This window comes from Heterocephalus glaber, unplaced genomic scaffold (genome assembly GCF_053883595.1).
Source record: "Heterocephalus glaber isolate CG9 unplaced genomic scaffold, H.glaber_assembly_v1.0 deba00001868, whole genome shotgun sequence".
NCBI lineage: Eukaryota > Metazoa > Chordata > Mammalia > Rodentia > Bathyergidae > Heterocephalus > Heterocephalus glaber.
The window spans coordinates 130,767-149,458 of record NW_028258506.1 but is presented as its reverse complement, the minus strand read 5'-3'; the positions used below and the strand labels follow the sequence as shown (position 1 = coordinate 149,458).

The window sequence follows — 18,692 nt, the reverse complement described above, 5'->3', positions numbered from 1 at the left end:
CTCATGCTAACTGTTGGAATCAGGGCCTCCAGCAGAGCTGAACTTTGCTGGCTCATGATTTCCATCTGAAGAGACCAAAAGAGCCCTCGGTTGCTTGGTGACAACAGTAGTGGCATTTCCTGTGTTCTCTTGATTCAGCTTCCCCCAGTTATAACAAAATCTCACTATATTTCTCAAACCAGGAAATAGACATTAGAGCAATACTTATAATTAAACTACAAACAAGACTAGGGCCCCCTTTTTAAGAAATGGAGGAAAGAGGACTTTATAGATTTGAAGTATATCTGAGCAAAACCTGAACCTGATCAAAGACTCATTGCATTATGAAAGAAAACAGCTACCTCTGTAGATATAAATGGTTTCTCACTTCCTAGTCCCAACATGTGTACCTCCAATTTATAAAAGGCAGAAAAGAAAGAAAATAGGCAGTAAAGGAAAGAAGGAAGGAAGGAAGACATAAGGAAATAAGGAAGGGAAGGGGGGATGGAGGGAGAAGGAAGAAAAATAAAGGGTGAAAAGTTAAGTAAATGGGAAGGGAAAATAGAGAGGAGAAAGGGAAGAAAAGGAAGGGAAGAGAAAGGAAGAAAATGAAAGGAGAGGAGAGTAAAGGAAAGAAAAGAAAGAGAAAGAGGAAAGTGGAAGGAAAAGGGAAATGTAAAGGAAGAGGGAAAAATTATTCCAGAACACTACTTCCTGTGATCATAATACAAAGTGGTTCCATTTGATGTATTCTTTGCTCTTCTTTCCCAATTTAATGACACAACATCTATCAGCATTAACTATGCTTTACATAATGTCAACTTGAGCCTTTAAAAAATAAATATCATTGCAGAATATGTTGAACTTTGTTTGGAGATTGGAATTATCATAGAGGCTAAGAAATGCCACCTGGATTCAACCACCAGAGGTTTTAGAACAATTAAAGAAAAAGGATAAAGGGATTGAAATTTATCAGGATATGTTATACGTGTGTATTGATTCCCCAAAATAGAAGTTATTATTATGTATTACAAGCTGGCACTAATGAAAGAAAGAAAGGAAAGAAGGAAAGAAAAAGCAAAAAATAAATATTTATTAGTTTTTCTACTGAAGAGAGAGAGAAAAATAAAGCCTAACTGAGCTACATGAATGAAACCAAAATTGTAGTTTTGAAATGTCATTTTTTTCACAATCTGGAGTGCCTTGGAGAAATGGAAAATGCCAGATCCAAAGAAAAAAATATTCTAGATAACCCTAAGATACATTGTTGTGTTAGGTATCACTAACAAAACCTACTGCAGTCATGTGGAAGGATTCAGGGAACAGTTTGAAAGCCTTATTGACAAAATGCAATCAATATCTGTATCATTTAGAAATAAAAATGGTAATAGAGAAAAAGTTAAAAGATTAAAATCAGGCCAGGGATTTAGCTCAGAGGTTCTACCACCTGCCTCACAAGTGCAAGGTCCCAAGTTTGATCGAGTTTGATCTCCAGTACCAAAAAATAAAATGAAATACATAAATAAAAATAAAAGATTAAAATCCATTAGTAATTGTAATTTATCCATTGTAATAATGGTTTTTAAAAAAGAAAAAGAACACCTACTCATTGGCCATCACACTTGGGAGACACTAGAGAATCAAGTCAATATTTTGAAACCTCATAAATATGGAAATAATCTAAAGACTCAAGCATTTGCTTCAATTTTACAAAATAAAAAGTCATTCAGGCAAAGAGTTAATAAAAGCAGTTATTTAGTGAAAATATATCTAATAAATGAATTTCTAAAGGAATATTCTCCTTTTTCAACTCACCATGAAATTATGGATCTAGGCAATGATCCTTAATGATTGCTAGTGACATATGATGAGAGACAACAGAAAAATAAATATTAGCAAAGAAAATTTGCAGCACAACTTATGGAGTATTTTTCCCTTCATAATTTAATTCTGAACCTAATGAATCATCTAGACCTAAAGATCAATTTACTGTGGCTGGGCATCATGGCACAAGCTTGTGATCTCAGTAGTGTGGGAGGCTAAGGTGAGGGAATTGGAAGATTGAGCCCAGCCTAGACCACTTAGTGAGAACCTGTCTCAAAATAAAAAATAAAAACAGGCTGAGGGTACAGGTCAGCACGAAAGCCATACTTTCACCTCCCAGCATTACACAATTAAGTAATTAACTAGACATCAACGTATTGTTATAATTTAACAGAAGATGTCAAACAGTGACATACAAAAATGATCACAAAAATCTCGACCATTTATTCAACAAATAAATGCTTTCAGCAATAAACAAGAAGGAACTAAATTCTATATATTAAAAGAGATTTAAGATTATGATCAAGAGCCCATGAGATGCCAGTGTGGACCAGAGCAGCACAGGTGTAGGCACTCCCAGCCAGGGCCTTGCCCTGACTCCAGCCACTTGAACCCACAAGCTCCAGCCAAAAAGCTGTGGGGGAAATGAGCTGCACAGGTGCATGAACAACTGTCAGAGCCCTGCGCCATACAATCGGTGTTTGCAGATCCCAGTGAGAGGAAAGTGCGGACCAGAGCAGTACAGATGCTGGCCCTTCCAGGCAGGGTCCTGCCCTGATACCATGGGTAAGTGTTTGCAGACACCAGCAAGAAGTCTGAGGGGACCAGAGTGGTGCAGCTGCAGGCACTTCTAGCCAGGGCCCCAGCCAGACCCTAGCTGCTTGGGCCCAGAAGCCACAGCCAAAAGCTGCCTGGGAAAGAGCCACACAGGCACACAAGCAACAACTAGAGGCATGCCCCAATACCATTGGTAAGTGCACACAGATGAAGCCAGAAGCCTGCCCAACCAAATGTTCAGGCCCCAGCCAAAGGCCCTACCAGACAATAGCTATGTAGGAGGGCAAGCGCTAGCCAGAGGCACACCTAGATACCATCCCAAGTGTGCACAGGCCCTAGCCAGAATCCCACTCAGACAAAAGAGCAATGCAGGGATCTAGAAAGCCATCATTCTGAACCCAGGAATTGGTGTAGTGGTGAGCAGGAGAGAAAAGGCCACTGTATGGCTTGCTGAGAATTAAAGACCTCTGGGTGAGCAAAAAGTTGCCTCAATAAAGGCACAGCAGCTGCATCTTTTGAAATTAGAAGACTTGCAAGCAAGCCTCAAAACCAGACTTCCAGATCACATAAGAAAACCTCAAAGGGGAACAAGATGGAACAATCTGATACTCAACAACCTGGATTCCTTGAACTGGTAAAGAAAGAGGATCTGGAAAAAATGAAATCATAAATAATTTATCAGATAACAACAGAGATTGTGTCCACCGCACAAGACAGGATTAAGAAATCTAGAGCAAAAACAGATAAAAAAAAAAAAAAAAAAGAGGAGCTGAGGAACATGACAGAATCACAACATAGAATACAAATGAAATCTATAAAACAGATGGAAACAGATGTCCAGGAGATTAAAAACTCCACTGAAACTTTATGCAGCACAACAAGCCAATGAGAGAACATAATTTCAGATATACAAGACAGGATTACAATTATAGACCAGAAAAAGAAATATCTCTTAAAAATAGCAAGGGATCACAAGAAATCTATCCATCAGCTGATAGACGATGCAAAGAAAAGTAACATAAGACTGATCAGAGTAAATGAAGAAAAGGAGAGAGTGCAATTGACATTAAAAAAAAAAAAAACCTGTTCAAGAAGTAATGGCAGAAAACTTCCCAAGCACGGGAAAAGAACACCACTTCACCTCGCTGCCTGGCCTCTGCTGCTTCTTCTTTTTTTTTTTTTTTTTTGCTGGTTAACCAATTTTAATGGAACCAAATGATTATACAATAAAATTTTATATAAGGAAAAAAAACTAGCCACATTGCAACCTTACTAGGGATTGCAGGAAGAAAGTAGTAGAAAGAACATCCATGTGGAGATTCTCCAGTAGGAACTGGAGATTAGTATTTTGGTCTTTTCACTTCAACCCCATCAGCTTCCATCTTCTTTCTCTTCTCAATGATTGAACTAATCTTCTTCCACTGGCGATCAAGTTCTGCCTTGTCATTGGTTTCCTTGAAGTGCCTGGTTTTTTGTCCTTCAGACATCTTGATACCACATTGGAATGCAGCCTTGGGCAAAGCCTCCTTGTTGTTCATATACTCGCTGTATTCCTCCTGGGTATCAAAGTCCCACTGGCCTAAGGGGCCCTTCTTGTTACCCTGGTCCGTTTTGCTATAATCCACCTCCTCATCACTATCCACAGCCATGTCATCCATCCTGGCTGGATAGTACCCTGCATAACTGTTGGACATGCCAAAGAAATCACCCAGCTGCTTTTTGTCTTCTGGCTTCTACAGCGATTCAGTGTCCTCCCAGCCAGCAGACCCAGCAAACTTTTCATTGATGGACTTTATTAATTCCTTGGCAGATCCAGGTCCTTTGTCAACATCCATGGGCTCATCATCCACTTTTGGCTTTTCAAAGTAGCTGTGCCTTTTCTTTTCCTCCTCTCTCTCTCAGTCCTGCTCCCACTCCCGATCCCGTTCTCATTCTCGTTCCAGCTCTCGGTCCCAGTCTCTGTCTCTCTCCTGATCACGCTCCCATTCCCGGTATCTCTCCCGCTCCTTGTCCCGAGGTGTCTTGGTTGTGGAGGGAACATAATCCCCAATGTCTTCAAAAATGTTCATGTCAGCCTCAGGAGGTTTCTTCTCTTCCAGCTTCCCTTTATCCTTCTTTCTGAGTTTCTTGTTGCGGGTCCCCTGCCTCAGGTATGAAAGGATCTGAGTGAGCTTGATGATGACATTGTCATTTGTGGTCAGTGTAGTCTGGGCCTCCATGGTGGGACAATCAGCCTTGCTCCGGATAAGAGTGGTGGGGATGTCTGTGTCTGCATACTCATCCTCCAGGTCTACCATATAGGCCATGCGACCTGGCAGGAACAACTCATTCCGCTCGTATGCTTAGCTCTTAAAAAGCATACGGTAAACATTGTGGCCCAGAGGTGTTCTAAATTCAATTTTGTTTTCAGGATCCTCATATTTTTTGATTTCCTTCTGGTGCTTCTCCATCAGTTCCTCTTCCTCTTTCTCTTTGCTGGCAATCTCAGCTCGGACCTTCTGAAGCAGAGCAAAATCCAAGCCTTTCACCAAATGGGTATGTTCCATGTCACCACCCAAGAATTTGGATTCTTGGATCAACTGTCTTCTCTTCTCTGTTGCTGATTTGTCCGCTTCAGCAGTGGGGCCCACAGCCCTGTAGTTAGCCATGGTGCTAATAAGTTCAGTTTCTTCATAATCTTTGTTCACACCATCTCTCCATTCCTTGGCATGGTCCCAGTACTTCTCTGCCAGTTCTCTCTCTCTCTCAATTTCTTGTTGGCGTAGTTTGGCATAATAACTTTTTTCTTACTCCTTTGTGTAGCTGGGTCTTCATCCTCATTGTACTCTCTTGGCATCTCATGATGACATGACTTAGAAGGTGGTGCAGAAGTAGGTGCAGCCCTTGGGGTCATGAGAAGTTCCCTGAAGTCTTCATTGGTGAGTTCAGATCAGTGGAAGGAGTGAGGATCATCCACATTGTGGCCATCTGGGGCCAAAGGATTGGAGAATGGCTCGCCATCTCACTCCGGCATTTTGTCTGCTTTTTCTGGACATTTCAAGCTGATTTGTGCCTCAAGACCTTGGCCTTGCTATCACTCCATCTGGTGTTCTTTCTGGAGCTCTCCCCAGAGTTGCCTACTCCTCATCATTCCTTGTTGACCAGTCGCTCTCATAAAAAAAATACTGGAAGAGACAGCACCCAGCCGCAGGCTGGCCAAGTGCACCCTGCACAGCCCCTGCCCCGGCCCCATCCTTCTGGGCCTCACAGGCACCAACCTGCTGTTCTGGTTCCTTGCGCTGACTCCATGGAGAGTTTATCATTTGATTTCTGTCATGATTCTTGGACGTGTCATTATGCAAATAATAAAGGATATGGTTCTGTCTCGAACAAGAGGTGCCCAGCTTCTGAGAAGCCTCAGCGAAAGCTCGAAGTTATCAATTCTAAACCAGATGAAAGACCCAGACTCAGTCATTGCATTGCAGATTTGTGAGTGAACTTCAGCATATTTCTTCAAGAAATGTCTCTTTTTATATAGCAGAGTCCTGGCAAATTTTGCCTCCTGGTCTGCAGTGTGTGCACATTTTTTTACAATCTTGGGAAGTTACATTCCTGGGGTTACCCTCAGCTATCTCCTGTTACTGTTTGCATTTCTATGTCCACTGTTTAAATGTAATGATATTGGACAAAAAATATACAGCAGGATCAAGTCGGTTCAGTTGAAACTAGATTTTGGAATCGTAGAATATATTAATCAGAAGAAACTCGAGGGGGCTGAAGCAGACAAAGAGTCACAAAAATGACAGTGAATTAGACCTTTGTGCTCTTTGTCCTAAGATCAGCCTTACGGTTGCTGCCAAAGAGTTATCAGTATCTGACACAGACATCTCAGAAGTGTCTTGGACCAATAATGGGACCTTCAGCCTCTCAGAAGAATACACTCCGCAGACAGATACTTCCGATGATCTTGACCAGCCTAGTAAGGACGTTTTCTCTCAAGATTTCTCAGATTTTCCATCTGTAGAAAATGGCACAGGAACAAATGATGAAGAAGAATTAAGCCTCAGATTGCCCACTGAGCACAAGAGGAAAAAGGAGCAGCTGGACAGGGGCCACGCAGCAAGCAGAGAGAGGCCTTCAGCAGCCGGGCTCACTCTTCCTCTGAACAGTGACCAAGCCCTTCAGTTGATGAGGAGCCTGGCTGGGGATGTCATCACAGCTCCAGTGATGGCTGCCGTCAAAGACCAGCTAGGAGGGGCTCAGCAGGCCCTGGCTCCCACTGCATCCAGCCTGAGCGAAGACACAAACACTGAAGAAGGGGATGACTTTGAACTACTTGACCAGTCAGAGCTGTATCAAATTGAGAGTGAGCTGGGACTCACACAAGAGCAGGAAGCAGAAACACAGCAAAACAGGAAGTCTTCTGGCTTCCTTTCACATCTCCTTGGCAGCCATTAAGCAGGGCCTAGGCTTGCAGCAGGCACAGGCCACCACCAAAATGTTTCAACCCAGCAAAAATTTTAAAAAAAGGAAGAAAAATGGGAAAAAAAATTAACTGTAAGCTTTAATGATTACTTTAGATTTTTGTTGTCCTATTTTCCCCTCTGCAGTGAATTAATTGGATATATATCAGCCAACACTGATAGACTGGTATTTCTGATATTTGTTTTTATGTAATAAGCATGGAAATGAACTTCATAAACATATATACCATGTTGTCAGAAATATTAGGAGTTATTTTTAAAGAAAAAATTTAAAAAAACCCAAACACCAAATTACTAAGATCCTTCTATAAGTATTCTTTATAATTAATTTTCAAGCATGCAAAAGATTATTGTAACTCATTGAAAATATTAACAATTAATTGTGAATATATGCTGTATCAGCTCCCTTGTTCCTAATACTTGGAAATAATTTTTTTTTTAAACTGGTAAATTTTGATGTAAAAAGACAGAAATTATCAAAGGATCATTAGTTGAAGGACTTGGGAAATATCAAAATTAGTGTTCTAGGAAAAGTTTTAAAAATAAGAAGTACAGATAGGCTGGGGCATCTCCACATGTTTTCTCCAGTCGTAGGCATAGGCGCACTTGAGAAGTGGCATCTTATTGGGTGCCACCTCTGGTCATGTGAAGGGCGGTCTTAACCCAGAAAAGTAAGTAGTTGTGTATCACATAGATGGAGGTTATGGTGTACTCAGATATTCCGCTGTTTTGTTGCTCAGTTTTGTCCTCTGTTTGTAGTAGACATTGTGAGTGCAGATCTATTCTGCCTGCTCACACTCACTGCTCATATTTTATATTGTGTCATGGAAAATGTCACCTAAAATTGTGAAACTAGTTATGGATATGTTCTAGGAATGATGTCATCATTTCAATAAAGAAATAATAACTTGTTTTCTTAGTCTGTATAGTTAGAAAAAAATAGCTGGCTTTAAAATATTTATTTGCTATTGAAGTCTACCTATGTCACCTGTTTCTTATTGGGAAGCTAGAATATATTTTTTCCTTTGCCTTAAACTTTTTTAGATCACGTTTTAATGATCACATTTGGCTTACAGTTTTTAACAAAGGAATGAAAAGCAGAAACCAATATAGTTATGTTTTTGTGATATAGACTTCTAGTAGTATTGAGGGACCATGTCAGCAAGCCTAAAACATCACTTAAACCTTCAGGTATGGCTGGCATTTCTACAGATGCACAGCATCTGAGACCCTCAGAAAGGAAGGATAATCTAACAGTATAGGAAATCTGTCTTCCCCTCCTTACATTTCATGCCTTTTCTTACATTTGTAAAGAACAACTCTCGGTAACTAATCTTGTAATGAAGCATCTCTTATTTATATTTTCTTTCTGAGGTATTAAATTATCTAGACTGAATTTTGCCAAATGTTAAAGGGACGAAAGCTACTGAAGACTTTCAACACTTGCTTTTGTGATGGACTATACTTATATGTCATTAGTTGCTCCTACTATGTTTGATGTCCTTTACTGATGGCATCAAGTGAGGCTGTGCCTTCATTCTCTTGCCCATTTTGGTACAAATGTAAACCTGTGTTAGAAAATCTCTGAACGGTGTGGTTTTGGAAGAGTATGCCTGAATTCTTTTCAGTAAGAGTTTCTGGACATGAGGGGAAAAAATACAATCACATATTCATAAAATAGTCGCTACCAGGATTCTTTTTTTAAAAAAAAATGTGTGTGTCTTCATTTGAAAAATATTCTTGGTCACAAGGTCAAAAAGTTTAAACATCATTTCAGTTTCTTCATTGAGGAGAAAATAAGAATTTCAATAACCAAATAATAAAAGAATATGTTATAAGTCACTGGACAAGCTTACAAGAAGATAAATTCAAGGGCTGGTATTTGTATGAACAATGAATCTAGAATAAACTGTTACAAACTACAAATTAAAATGGGTTTGGGGATGGAAGGTTGGTAGGGTAGAAGATTGTGTCACCAGCACTACTGAGGAGACATACCAGCAATCCTTGGAGAGGAGCATTATGACTACACATGCATTTGATGGGTTGATATAAGAACTTGTGATTACAAATTTAAACAGTAATGGTACTCTTCTCAAAACATTTAATTCAAATGAATGTAGGGGTGCTGAAGATTCTGTGTGGGGGGCATTGTTTCTGTGTTTCTATAGTACCAAATAAACCCTATGACTGATCCAATATGATGGGGAACAGTAAGTCCTTTACCATGGGAAATTAAATCAATAGCAGTATTTCTCCAGTATCTAGGACACTGATAAAGAATGGCCTTTTCCTTGTGAGATCTAAGTGAGAGGCAGTCATTAAAATGTGAACCATGGTTTTGCTCACTTCCTGTCAAACGTGTGTAGCAGATGTGTATCATGCATTTTTCTCTGAAACAATAAAGTAGTGCTAAAGAAAAAAAAATACTGGAAGAAATGTACCCTGACCCAGAATCTGTTAAGTGTTGAAACATCTGAGATCACCTTGCTTGTTGATCATGCCCCCCCCCCCCACTCCACTGTGTGTTGCATGAGGGTGACAAGGCCCAAGGTTATGAGGAGTACTGGAGCAAGACAGCATGGGTTCAAGTCCCAGCTCAGCAGAGTAACCTGGGGGTCTCTGCCCTTCTGTTTCTTCCTCTGTAAAATGAGGGAAGGAGAAGAGGCTTTGTATGGTAAAGGAAGTAGGAGGTCCAGAACAGGGACTGTTTCAGTAGTCATTGTTTCTGTTGCTGTTCTGATAGTAATAATAATCTAATTCTTGGTTTCTACCACAGGATCTAGTTGATATCAGAGAGTAGAAGTTTCCTGGATGGATGGCAAGCAGAGAAAGGAAGTGTGCAGCCCACTTCAAGCTTTTACCAAAACTAGAGAGCCTGTCATGGAAAGGGGTAGCCACCAGGAGCTCTTTGGCACCAGTCTCCACCCTCCCAAGTTCAGGGCTCCAATGTCAGATACAATGGAGGCAGCCTGGCCTTGAGGAGCTGGAATCTAGAAAAGCAGGTTTAAACCAGCACAGGCTGACTCAGTTCTCAGCAGCTCAGCAGGAGGAGGCCAGAGCCTGGGCACACAGCCAGAGCACTGTCTTCCAGCCTCTCCTTTGTATAACTCACATTCTTGCTTCCTTGTGATGTTTAAGAGGGGGAATTAAAAAAACTCCCTCCCCTCTGAGCCTCCTCCTGCTGCCTCTGCCCTCACTACTTTGTTTTCCCCCAGCTTTCTTGGCCTCTGAGAAGGAAAGGATCTGGAGGGTTCTGCCCTGCTGCAGGCCCCCTGAGCAGCCCTATTTGATCAGCATTAGTGAGTGTAATGGCTGCTTGGCAATAGCCAGCACCAGGCCTGCCCAGAAACCCTCCACAGACTCCTGGCCTCCAGCACTGCAGGGTTCAAGTGTCTAGGAGATCAGAGAGGTAGGCAAGAGAAAATACAGGGAGGGCAGCTTCCCCTTGGCCTGGCCTCCATCAGGCAAGTAATGGCAGATGGAAAGAAGGGGGAGGGAGAGGGAGGAGAGGGGGGAAAAGAAGAGACCAGGAGGAGAGAGAGGGAGAGGGAGTGGGAGAGAAATATTGAGAGATACACAGAGATGCCAAGAGACAGTGGAGAGGTATTGGGGTGAAGAAGAGAGAAGAGGACAGAAAAACAAAGACAGAGACATATAGAGTCCAAGGGAAATACTGAGGGGATCCAGAAAAGAAAGAAAGGAGACAAAGAAGAGAGACTAAGAAACGTTTTCAGAAAAGAGGGGAAAGAAAAGAAGGAAAGGACATAGGAGAGAAGGGAACAGGACAGGAAACAGAAAGCAGATATCAAGAGGAAGAGGGAGAGACAGATATTGAGGTTGCTTGCTAAAGCAATGAGGCCAATATAATGCAGTATTGGGGGGGCAGGGGTCTAAATCTGTCACAGCGGAGCCTGAACAATGACGCGGAACTTACTTGTTTCTTAAATTTTAAAAAATCCATCTATATGTGGATCTGAGAACAATAATTGGGGTTAAAACTTCAGAAAAGAGAATGTGGGAATTTTGTTCCCCAGAAGGTCAGATCTATTTGCCTTCAGCTTGGCAGTGTATTTACCTCTACAGAGCAATTGTTCATACTTACCCACGATGCAGTTCGGTTAGTGCTGACAGAGGAGCTCCCTGCCTGAGGAGGACCTGTCTATCCTAGAGGAAGAGGCTCCCAGTGACTGAAGTTACACACAGGATGTGACCCAGCCTCAGGCTCACACAGCCAGCATGGGCTCAGTGCTTGTCTCTCTCCCACTCACACTGCAGCAGCCATCCCTCTCCTGGTGCCATTCACCATCAACTTTACCATCCTCAACCTGCTGTATGAGGAGGACATGAGTCACCCTGGGTCCAAGAAGTTTAACTTCACTGAGAGAGTCCTGCAGAAACTGGTGAGAGCCCGGCCCATGGGGGCTAAGCCACGCCACCCACTCTGGGCCTGCCCACATCATTTAGGCCCTGCCATGACCCTCAGCCCTGTGCGGGTCCAACCTCATCACCCCACACCACACTCATCTCACCCCAAGCCACATCCACTCTCCCCAGCCCCACACACCTAACCCCTCCCCAGTGCCTCTCCGCAGTGCCTAAGGCCCTGTCTGCTCTTTGAGTGATTCTGCCTCATTTCCTCTGTTTCCTCACAGCTCCAACCCTTGCCCAAGAGCAGCAGTGTGGGAGCTCTCTATGCCAGCTGCAGAATAGCCTTGCTCACGTGAGGCCCTCCTCATGAAATGCACAGCCCAATTGGCAGGACACCTGGAGCAAAAAGGGTCCACATTTCCAAACCTGCATTCTCACCTCCTACATGGCACTAACAGACTCTCTAGATCTATCCCAGCACTGGGAAGCTGAGGCATGAGGATTGCCACAAGGTCAAGAACATACTGGGCTACAAAGTGAGTTAAGTCCAGCCTGAAGTACAGTGAGACTTTCTCAAAAAAAAAAAAGAGAGAAAACTATATATATATACATATATATATATATATCTCCAGGGGTCTTGCTCTCAAAGGTTTCTATTTTGTCGCATTCATCTACCCCCAGCTTCATTTTCTTGCAAGGAAAGAGATGAGAGGGGATGTAGGGACTAAGATCCTGAGTGAGATCAGAGCAATCAAAGCTTGAGTCACAGCTTTGACTTTTACTGAGGTCTGTGATTATGACTCTGGGCTCCAGCTTACAGCTGCCTGTTCCCTGATTCCTCATTCTATACCCATCCCTGTTTATCAGCGGGGTCCAGAAATGTGGACTCAATTAAGTAATAACTGAAATCACTCAGAAAAAGGAATTATACTGGAACAGATCATCAGACTTCCCATGTTATCATTATTATTTCCTGAACAAAACAAGATGAGAGCTAAAAATATGTCACTGAATTATATATTACATGGAACTTAGAGAAGTCTAACATGCAGAAGAGTGTGCACAGTTGTTGTGTAAAAACTACCTCATCTCTTACTAGGGATTTGAGGATCAAAGGATTTAGGTATATATGGGGGTTCCTATCTGACTCCTGAGAGGTATGACATATGATTGATATATATGTCTATATGTATGTATATATAATAGTTATCTATCTGGAGACATATACAAACATACTCATATGTTGCCATATAGTTTTAGTACATGACCACATGAAACATATGTGGCTATATAAACATAGAGCTATATATGTAAATTACATACATGATGTATATGTATATACAGCATTTGGCAATAGAGCTTTAGTATGTAGCACATATTATCTGCTAAATATATATGGTAGCTAGCTGAACAAAATTAATAAAATATTTAAACGTAAATAATAGGTATAGGTAGAATGGCATGACATAGAATATAGTTTTATTGAAGGTAATGTGGTAACATGAGAAATAAAAGAAACATATATCATATATTTACATATTGAACACATTCAATGATATAGAATTGTGATACATATATGATAAAGCAGGCTTATTGTGAGAATTAAATCATGTCAGCCCATAAGTTCGCCTTTAGTCTGAGATATGTGACTGTGTGTACAAAGTTCAGGGTCTTGTGAGCAGTGAGTTTTGGACTGCAGGGAACTGTTGCTCTAGCTGGCACCCTCCTTATTTCTGGTCCTTAAGAGCCTCTGAATTGTCCAATAATATATGCATGGCTGAGTTGGTGGTCATTGTCCTCTAGAAAGGGATAGGTTCTGGGCCATTTAGGGATCTAGATCTCAGGTTTGACCAGCCATGTTACAACACAGACTCACCAAACAAGGATCTCTCTCAGCCTGTTTGTCATCATTGCATTTCTGTAGTGATGTCCTAACCTGGCTGAGCCACAAGATCTAACTGGGAATATTAAGGTTTCTGACAACCCCACCTCTAAGAGGAAGTGTCACACACAATGCTATGATCAATTGCTCTGATCAGTTTCCTAAGGCCTCTGCCATCCACTGCAGTTCAGCCTGCAGAACCTCTGTGTGTCCATCAGAATCCATGTGAGGACTTCTCTGACATCATGTGAGCCCTGGCTCTGAAGGAGAGCACCCACATTGTATCATCCAGGCCTCCGGGCCTTCAGGAGGCTTCTGCCAGCTCAGTGAGGGCTGGCTGGCATAATAATTCTTAATATGTGTGGATTTCCCTGAAGGCAGTAGGTTCCTTATTAGATAGTGTTTACCAAGATCCTGGCTAGGGATGGCGGGGCGGGGGCGGGGGAGAGAAGCTGATGTAGAGATCCTTGGATCAACCATGTGTGGTGCTTACCAGGACTGAGAGGCATAGAGAAGCCATGAAAGCGGACGCCATTTGGTTACATAGCCCTGGAACTCAAGGTGGCTGTATGGGGATGAGCCAGATGACCCATGGTGTCACCTTCCTGGATCTCTACACCCTAGAGAGGGACAGTCTCTGTGTCAATGGTGAGCATCAGGATGTGGCTGGGGTCTCTTCCCCCATGCTGGGTGGACTCTCCTCTCTGGATGGTCTCTCCTTGCCAACCTGGCCCTTGAAACCTTGGCTATGTGTTCTCTGTGTGCTGACTCTTAGGGACCTCATGATTGGATTAGCTTCCTCTTCAGAGCCTTTTCCCTGCAGTGAGCATCCTGATAAAAAGTTCTACAGATCATGCTCTATGAATGTCCTCCCCCTGCACCATGTTGTCCCTCTGGTACCTACTTCTCCCTTTATCCTAACCCACTGTCCTCTCCTCACTTCAGGATTCATGCATCGGGGCTCTGCACTCCTCACCAGCAGTGAGTATTCAACTGATGTCCCCACAGCAGGCAGAGCACGAGCTGACCCCTTCTCATGCCCCATGATGTCTTCTTAAGGACCAAAGGCTGTGGGGGAAAAAGTTACTTACCCTCCATGCCTCCCCAGCTTCAGAGCAGTCCCATCTCAGCCCCATGTGCAGCAAGGCCCATAAGGAATCTCTCCTGCTGATGTCATCCCAGAGAATGCCTTGGAGCTTTCACTCATAAGAGCTTCTCCTCAGCTCCTGGGACCTCCACACTGGACCTGGGAACCTGCAGGGATCCTTTCTCCACCTCCATCCCCACAGGTAAGTACCAGTGCCTGGCACTTCTGTGAGAAACAGGCCTGATCCTACAAACACCTCTCACGTGGCTCACTCAGGGATGGAAAGCTCACAGCAAAGCTACGCATAAGGAATCAGGCCACCACCTCAACTGAATCCTGGTTCCACCTGAGCTAGGTCCGGGGACACATCAGGGAAAGCAGGTCATCTCCGTCCTCAGAGAGCTCATGATGCTGTGGTGGTGAAGACAGTGGCTGTGATGCCACTGCTGCTGCTGGGATGGTTCTCTTCGTGATGATGGTGATGGGGATGACCATGGTGCTGATAACGACGTGGCCATGAAATGGTGGGGACAGTGATGACAGTGGTGATAGCGAGTGAAAGAGAACACTTGACATGACACATCACTGAATATGCACCCAAAACCTTATTCTGCACTTGGTAGTATTGTCTAATGGGCTTTCACTCAAAGGCTCCCTATCGTTATAGGGAAGGAGGCATGAAAATTTTTATTTATCACTTATATTAATTTCTCCTGCTTAGTTTTTAAAGTAAGTGAATGGCAATCATGTGTATTTTCCCCACATTTAACCTTGCATTTACTTCTCCTGACTCCAACTCTGAGCAAGCATGTGGGATACCCTGGTGGCATAGGACTCTAAATGTGGTTCTCATCTTCCCAGGATCTCTAGTCCAGACGCTGGTGGCCTCGGGTGGAAAAGCGGACCCCCTGTGTGAGGGCTGAGGCTCCCTGGAAGATGCCCTGGACAGAGAACTTGGGAGGCTTCACTACAGTTTTTTTCTGCCTTTCCTGTTGCAGCCATGAGCCCTACTCTGGTGCCCTTTACCATCAACCTCACCGTCACGAACTTGCAGTTCATGCCGGGTATGGACTGTCCAGGGTCCCTCAGGTTCAACATAATCAAGGCCATCTTGCAGCACCTGGTGAGAGCACAGAGGTGTTTGCGGCCCACTCCTCCTGTTTTCATAGCTGCTCAACCCTCTCACTGACCTCCCCTTCCATCCTCCCCAGCTTGGGCCTCTGATGAAGAACACCGGTATCAGCCCACTAGTCTCTGGCTGCAGGCTGACCTCGCTCAGGTAAGATGTCCAGGCATCGACCTTATTCCCCACCTGACTGGTGGAGCAGCTCAGGGCACAGGGGATTCTGCACCCACTGAGCTTTCTTCCCAGGTTTTGTTCTCCCAGGCTGCTGTTCTACCTTTCTGTGATCCTCACCAAGATAGACATTACTCAGGAGTGAATGTCTGGAATTTCCCAAATCATTCTGTATTCTGCAAAATGATAAAAGCAACCATGAAGATGTTTTGCTTTAAAAAATTCTTAAATGATAGTGCCAGTGCTCAGTATTGATATATATAGGCGGGATTCTTGGGCTGCCTGACAGGTTTCTTATTTCCCTTGGCCGGGTCTGGAATGGTATGAGGCTAGTATCCTTAAATACAAAATACAAAATGTTTCAAAATCTGAACCTTCTTGATTTGTCATAATTCTGTCCAAAACAATTTCAAATATTAGGAGATATCAGATGTATGGATTATGAATGTTTAAGCAGTACACATTATGCATATGCTCTAAATCAGAACACAGAAATTTGAAACATTTCTGTCCCCAGATATTACAAAGAAGAGTTTCTAACATTTTTGTGTGAACAGTGAATAAAAGCCATGCCAATACTTGTCCAACTTCACCTTCTGCATCTACAGATCATTTATGCATTCTAGATTTGTTTCATTGATCATGTCTGCCTTTTAAGCAACCTAATTCAGCTTTGTGGCATTTCCCAAAATTTTGAGAAATTACCCTCCTGACCAGTCTTGCTTATGTCCCTATGCATGTGCCCCCTCCCTAGGCTTGAGAAGGACAGAGCAGCCACCAGAGTGAACCTCCTCTGCACTCATTGCTCCAAGCCCACAGACTCTGGGGTGGACAGAGAGCAGCTCTGTAGGGAGCTGAGCAGTGAGACTCACAAAGGGAACCGGCTTGGCCCCTACAGCCTGGACAGGAACAACCTTAATGTCAGTGATCGGCAGTCTGCAGCTGCATCATGGCTTCCCTGTGGGTCTTGCTGCAACTGTATGCTCTGGGCTTCTCATAAACCGGAGCATACAATCCTCACCTCTGTCCTGGAGTTCAAAGACAGATGAGATCCGCAGAGAACAGGGAGGAGTAGGAAGATGGCAGAGGGATGAACTGCACATAACCTGACACAGAAATTGCATCTTTTGTTCCACTCATATTTCTGGGGTTTCTCTACAGAGGCTTCATATAATTTTATTGCTGAGGATGGAACTTTGGTCCTCATATATGTGAGGCCAGGGTTCCTTCACTAAGGTCCATATCTTGCACCCTGGCTCTGCACTTTTGAGCCTTTGAGAAGACCTGTATATATTACTATAAAAATCCTATAGCTATCTGGACATGGTGGTGCCTGTCTATGTCTCCAGAATTCTGGGGGCAGAGTAGAGAAATCAATAGTTCTAGACCAAACTGGACATCTTAGTGACTTAGCAGGATCCTGTCACAAATTTAAAAATAAAGAAGAGATAGGGATGTAGCTCAGTGTGAAGGTACCATAATCAATCTGTAGTGCTGAAGCACACACACACACACATGAAAATAAACCATAGAAAGATGCCTCTCCATTCCCCATCCATCTAGAACTTACCCTTTCTTTCCCCCTCTTTCCCCAGGTTACACCCATCGCTTCCTCATCTCCACACACCGCAGTGAGTAACTTGGTTCCCAGGATCACTGTGTTTTTGGATCTGTCTACTCTTTCCCCTCACCCCTACCTCACATCCCCTGAGAAGGAGGAGTCCACTAAACCATAAAGCTGTGTCCACTTGTGAAAAACATTTGTGATGAATGTGATCTGGAAGACAGGAAGGAGAAAGGATGTCATAGGCATTATTTCCCAAGGAGAAGGATATCCAATATCAGGATGAGCAGTAAAAAATTTTTCTAAAATCCATGCCTCATTTTCTCAATTAATTATGTCAATAATGTTATAAAAGAATGGCTTTACACTTGACATGTTAATTCCTTACTAGGTGGTTTTACACATTAAATATTGAAGTCCCTCATCTGTATCAGCAGTTGAAGCATCCAGGCACAATTTATTCAAGGTCTTGTTTCTGCCTTTCGGTATTCCCCCACTTTTTGCTCCCATAGCCTCACAAGCAGCCTGGATATTAGTGTTGGGAGACGGACTGTCCATCTCATCGTAAGATTCAGCTTAGGATACAACAACGTGCTTTTGTTTCTATATAACTGCTATAAAAATCCCATGTGACTCATGCTGTTTTCATTTAATTTCTTCCCTTTATTGGGAAAGGAAGATGTACTGTGCATTATCTTAGATGAGTAATATTTTATCTTGCAGTATTGGGTGAAAGTAATATCAACACAACAGGCCTTACAACTGGAGGTACTGGGAAGCACATTCTCAGCATCAGGTGTAGGTCCTGTGTTGAAGCTGTCACTTGCTACAGAGCTGTCAAGAAATCGAAGACCTTGAAAATAGAGGCATCTCCCGTGGCTTTATTTTGGTGGCAGTTTTCAAACCCCACATGGTATAATCACACGGACTCATTAGGTTGGCTAGTCCTATAAAGTCTAAGGTCCCCTCCTGTGGTGAATGGTCAGTTCTGGAGCCCCAACTCCCACCTTCCACTCCTTTTATCAACACGACACATATGAGAGTCTCATGTATCAATATATATTGTGTATCCATAAATTTATCACTTTGTCTTTTTCTTTGCATAAGATGTGAGTGAAATAGAGGCTATCAATAAACCTAATTCATAATAGTTTTGCAAGAGTAAAAACAGTTGATATCTTAAAGTGTTAGAAACTGAACTTAGTAACAGAGTTTTCTAAGTGTTAATGTTGGTGGTCATGGCCGTTTATCTTAATTATTTTTATTTATTATCATGATTTATGATAACATTCTCATTATTTCCAAAAATTAGGTCTAATCCAATGATGGAAGAATGAAATGACATGGACTATTTAAGTCATTTTGGGTGCTGGCTCTTGCTTAACAGACTATATTAAATCATTCTTTTAGATAACCCTCAGCCGTATTTGCATTATCCAGCTGGGTCA

The 18,692-nt window shown here is 42.8% G+C and overlaps 1 protein-coding gene and 2 pseudogenes across 2 annotated transcripts in view; 2 read left to right on the top strand and 1 right to left on the bottom strand.

Annotated features, from left to right (window-relative positions):
* LOC110347600 (uncharacterized) overlaps positions 1–17,734 on the top strand; it is a 28,078-nt gene extending 10,344 nt beyond the window's left edge. The window contains exons 2-6 of one of the 2 annotated variants that reach the window (XM_087204159.1): positions 14,242–14,277; positions 14,520–14,585; positions 15,382–15,506; positions 15,595–15,662; positions 17,276–17,734. The gene's annotated coding sequence lies outside the window, so the exon portion shown is untranslated. Of the gene's footprint in view, positions 1–14,241; positions 14,278–14,519; positions 14,586–15,244; positions 15,507–15,594; positions 15,663–17,275 lie in introns of both variants that reach the window. The other variant, XM_087204158.1, reaches the window with a different exon arrangement.
* LOC101720673 (protein Red pseudogene) lies at positions 3,834–5,593 on the bottom strand (annotated as a pseudogene).
* LOC101703849 (reticulophagy regulator 1 pseudogene) lies at positions 5,836–7,017 on the top strand (annotated as a pseudogene).
* Positions 17,735–18,692: the final 958 nt, after the last annotated feature.